The sequence below is a fragment of the Oryzias melastigma genome, linkage group LG6, assembly GCF_002922805.2.
Source record: "Oryzias melastigma strain HK-1 linkage group LG6, ASM292280v2, whole genome shotgun sequence".
NCBI lineage: Eukaryota > Metazoa > Chordata > Actinopteri > Beloniformes > Adrianichthyidae > Oryzias > Oryzias melastigma.
The window spans coordinates 2,137,490-2,142,419 of record NC_050517.1 but is presented as its reverse complement, the minus strand read 5'-3'; the positions used below and the strand labels follow the sequence as shown (position 1 = coordinate 2,142,419).

General features: G+C 42.0%; 2 long non-coding RNA genes across 2 annotated transcripts; one reads left to right on the top strand and one right to left on the bottom strand.

The window, feature by feature from the left end:
* Positions 1–242: 242 nt before the first annotated feature.
* On the top strand, positions 243–1,434 carry LOC118598913. Its single transcript, XR_004948144.1, has 2 exons — positions 243–782; positions 903–1,434. It is a non-coding gene; the product is annotated as an uncharacterized LOC118598913 (long non-coding RNA).
* Positions 1,117–1,747, bottom strand: LOC118598914. Its single transcript, XR_004948145.1, has 2 exons — positions 1,619–1,747; positions 1,117–1,444 (listed from the first exon to the last, which is right to left on the bottom strand). It is a non-coding gene; the product is annotated as an uncharacterized LOC118598914 (long non-coding RNA).
* Between the last annotated feature and the right edge of the window lie 3,183 nt (positions 1,748–4,930).

Here is a 4,930-nt window from a genome sequence, read left to right as displayed (position 1 = left end):
AAGAAAGAGAGGGCAAAGGCAGAGAAGAGGACAAACTGGTGGAAGTTGAAAAAAGAAGATTGTTGCATGACTTTTAAGAAACAGTTGAAACAGGCTCTGGGTGGTCAGGAGGTACTCCCAGATGACTGGATAACTACAGCTAATGTGATCAGGGAGACAGGTAGGAGTGTACTTGGTGTGTCATCAGGAAAGAGAGTTGATAAGGAGACTTGGTGGTGGAATGAGGAGGTGCAGGAGTGTATACGGAGTAAGAGACTAGCTAAGAAGAAGTGGGACACTGAGAGGACTGAGGAGAGTAGACAGGAGTACAGGGAGATGCAGCGTAAGGTGAAAGTAGAGGACTCCTGTAATGCAGAATCAACCAGTCTCCCAATCCTGGAGCTGTTTGTCCAACAGTGAAGATCCAAGACCAGACTTCAGAATGAACAGGAACTCTCCTGCGGTCTTCCTGAACCTCCTCCCCGGTGACATCGGTATCCTCCTGCAAGTGCTGGAGCTGCATCACACTTGTATACCTCATGTAAGTGAACACACTGCAGTTTTTCAGTATTATTTGGAATATTTTTATATAAATTTAAATTTATATATTGCAGGTTGTCACAGCGTGTGCTATCCTCCACAACATCTGCCTCTGTGCTGACGACACCGAGGCCCCAGAGGAAGATGTGGAGGTGATGATGAGGACGCTGGTTTGGAGGCCACCAGCGGTGCTCTCTGTCAGGATCAACTACCGGCTGAGGTTTCTGCCCTGGGGGAGGTACCACCTTGATTACTGGTAACAGGTAATTAAATAATCAAGAGATAATAATAAATTAATAATCAAGAAGTTTTTTTTTTTTTTTTTTTTTCCAAAGCCTGTGCATGCATGACCTCATATTTATGTATCATTTTTGGTCATGCAGCATCCGTCCACAGCCAGCCCTGCAAACTGTGAAGATGGACGATGCAGTCTACAGTGAAGATGCATCCAGAAACTCTGCAGATTACACTGCAAGATGTTACAATCACTACCCAGAAAACTCCAGCCAAACTTAGTCAAAGCCCCCCCATCCATGTCGACCATCTTTGTAAGTAGGAAATAAGTGTTACAATTATTTCATGAAAATTACTGTGTTGGATTTATGTATTTATTTAAATTAACAAAACAAAAACAAACATTTTTAATATATCAAATATAAACTTCATTTATTTATTCTCAAAAATCTAAGGATTTTAACAGCAATTCTTTCCAGCAGACTAAAGTTGGTCAAAAGTTTCCCTCCTCTCTCGTGAGCTCTGCTCTTCTGCCTCATGTCCTTTCTGTTTAGGTCTACAAGCTCATCACTGTTTCTTCTTATTTTTCTTCTTCCAGCCAGTGGCTCACTCCTTCCTTCTCTTTCTTCACTCTCCTCTCTTTCACCCACTGCTGTACTTCTCCAGCAGATCCATTTTCTCCAGGATTGTCCTGAAAAACACAGAAAACAAAGCAGGAGAGATGACAGGTTTAATCCCTCTCAAAAATGTTTCACATTAAAACACAAAAACACTCAACTCTACAGTAATGTCACCAACTCTGTTGTTATTGAGCTCCTGCCCTGTTTGTTTAGCAGCTAAACCTGTTTCAGCTACTTCTGCTCACCTGATCAGGTGTGTTAAGTCAATCAGAAACGGAGCTCATCCAATCCAGCTAATCAGGAATTACTGAAGCAGAGCAGTGGAGCTCACGAAGAACAGGGTCGGTGACCCCGGCTCTATTATGATGAAGACGTATATAAATGTACGATTTTCAACAGCAGGTGAAAATTTGGTACTAGTAAAAAGATTATAAGTTTCATCCAAGCTTTATAATTACTTTCTTTGGTCCCTAAAGGGATATAAAGTTAATTTTTTTTTAAAGTTTCGTTTACATCCAGAAGGAACAAAAGCGAACAACTAAAGAACAGCAGCAGGATCTAGCATATGATCCGAGACTGCTATATAAGCACTTCTACTGTAACATTCATTCATCTTCCTGACCGCTTCTTCCCTTTCGGGGGTGCCGGAGCCTATCCCGGCTACTGATGGGCGAAGGCGGGGTACACCCTGGACAGGTCTCCAGTCCATCACAGGGCCTCAATCACACACACATTCACTCTCACATTCACACCTAGGGGCAATTTAGAGTCACCAATGAACCTATGAAGCATTTTTTTGGACGGTGGGAGGAAGCCGGAGTCCCCGGTGAAAACCCACGCATGCACGGGGAGAACATGCAAACTCCACACAGAAAGGTCCCAAATCCCCAAGCCGGGAGTCGAACCGGGGCCTTCTCGCTGTGAGGCAAGAGCGCTAACCACTGCGCCACCGTGCAGCCGTACTGTAACATTTCAGATCAAAATAATCTAAAATGTTTTATGTTAATCATAAAAACCATAAACTTATCACATTTAAAAGTGAAATTTTCCCCGACTTCACATCCCGCATCAACGTGTCTTGCTGTTAAAGGATTTTAATTCTCATACATTTATTCTCTGTATGTTGCTAAGACTTTTAACCGTAGGCTCAACAATGAAGAAGAGATACAGTATGTGCCACATCTCTTGTACTCTTGGGATGTTGCCAAAGCCTTTTCCTGTAATGCACTCAGCAGAACAGCATCAAAGTTGCAGCCTTTGATGGAGTCCATCTTGTGAGTTTTGATGGAGCATTTAGATCTCATACCTGTGTGGGGCAGGTGCACGAGCTGCAACATGGCTCAAACTGACACTGTAAAAGATCAAAACCTAACATACATACAGAAGGCACTGAAACCAAACGCAATGGTTAAACTACATTTCAGAATGTGGAATTAAAATTTATAGAAGTTAAAGGCGGGGGCAAATGAAGCGGGCACAGAAAATGAATGTCTTATAATAACCAAGTCTGCAAGCTGTGATTATGTGTCTACCAGTGATTGAGAGGCTCCTCCATGTTCAGGTGCTTCTAGCTTGATGAGAAGGGAGTTACGATGGATACCAGAAGGCCTGAGCCAGCCCGCACCGCCCGGTTTTGAACCAGCTCTATGATGAGAAGGGAAAGGGATGCATTCCTAGCTGCAATGAGAATGCAGAGGAGGGAGATGAATGCACATCAAGCATTCAATCATCATTTGTTTCCTGATGACTAAGAAAGTAAAGGTGAGCGCAGTGGCTCGAGCACATTTGCAGAGGAAAGACGTTTCACACAACAAAAACAAATTTAGACCTAAATAACAACTGCCCTTACAGGGGATACAGGCTGTCTGCAAGGGAAAAATGGGCAAATTTAAGAGCCCATTAGTGCTGTTCAAGTGATAAATGTCGCTTCTTGCATCCAGTCTAATTAGAAATAAAACAATTAGACAATCAGAGCATAGCTGTGTGGGTGTCCTACATGCACTTATGTATTGTCAGAAAGAGCTTAGTATACACATCTTATGGACTACTACATTAGGTCACCACACGACAGCATCACACATCCATCATAAATACATGTAACTTTCATTAGGTATCCAGACTAATATGTCACAATACACTTACCAGACACCCAACAATGGTATGTTCCATTTTCATGACGGATGTCATGAAAAATGGCTGTATATGCCTCAAAAGAACTGAAAGACACACCTATGCTTCCTTTAAATACATTGACCTGTTTGGGAGCATTTTTCCGATGGTTAGGGGACATATATAAAAAAACTTAAGCGTAAAATGGCATTTCTAAGAATCTAAACTGTACAGATGGATTGCTGTGATATTTCTCGAGATTTTTGTTCAGTTGCCAAATTTAGGTTGGGGTTGTGAGGGGCTGTAAGCTAGCGGGAAAGTGTGTAAGTAAAGGGATGATGGGATGTTAGAGAAGATTTACTGCATGGCAACAGTCCTGCTAGAGAGTAACGCCAGCAGGCGTGGTAAAGCCAAGTAGGAGGTAAGAAAACGTTGCAGTACTGCAACTGACCAGAGAGGCTGGTCTTAGAATTAGCAATTCAATTTAATTGATTCCCATGCTAAAATTGTCATTTTCACCCTTCAAATAAACCCTTTTAATGTGCTTAAACTTTTATTTCATCAATGGTTGGATGATTAAGGCCCAATCTGAATTCTTCCCTTCTCCCTTGATTTGGCCCTCTAAACAGAGTTATATATTTGCAACGTCACTTTAGTTCAATGACGTCGGCTGTGTCCAAATTCGGGTTCTGCGTCCTCCCCGGGCTGCTTTTGTTTGCCGGTGACATCACAGCGCCGCGACAAGTGCTGTTAAATCCAACGACTGCTTCAAAAGCGGCCTTCCTTTTCCCAAATTCAAGGATCGTTCTGGTGTATCCTACTATGCTGCCCATATCCCAAAATGCATTGCGGTCAGCCCCGGAGATTTTTTCTGGCAACAGTGAACAAATGAAAAGAACTGAATCTCTGAGAAAAGCCAGAATTCATCACTACTGTGGAGGGAAACAAGGAAAGACTGTTTTTACTTTGTCTGAAAAAGAGAGAAAGAAAGAAAAAATAATAAAACAAATTATTTAAATTATTTAGTTTTTTTATATATATATTCTTCAATGATAATAAAGGTGCAATAATATTTTGAAGAGAGATACATTTAACTTGAGCAAATTAACTAATTTCACAGATGATATTTGCAGCAGAAAGTTTTGGGGGGGCGTGAAAGAATACGTTCTTCACGGGGGGAAGGGGTAGAGGGCGTAGGAGAAAATAACTGAGAAACTCTGGACTAGAGAAAACTATTTTTATTCAGTTTCAAATGTCTGGATTAACAGCTCCTCCTTCAGTTCTGAGCTGAGAGCAGCGCGCTCACTGAGATTCTGCTCGTGCGCAGGCATCACTCACGCACATGGAAGTAGTCAGTCTCTCTTGCGAGGACTTTTTCTGCTTGTGGAGGAGGAAAAAGCGCTCGCGAGGGTCTGATTTGTCCATGCAGAATGTTTTTTTTTTTTTTT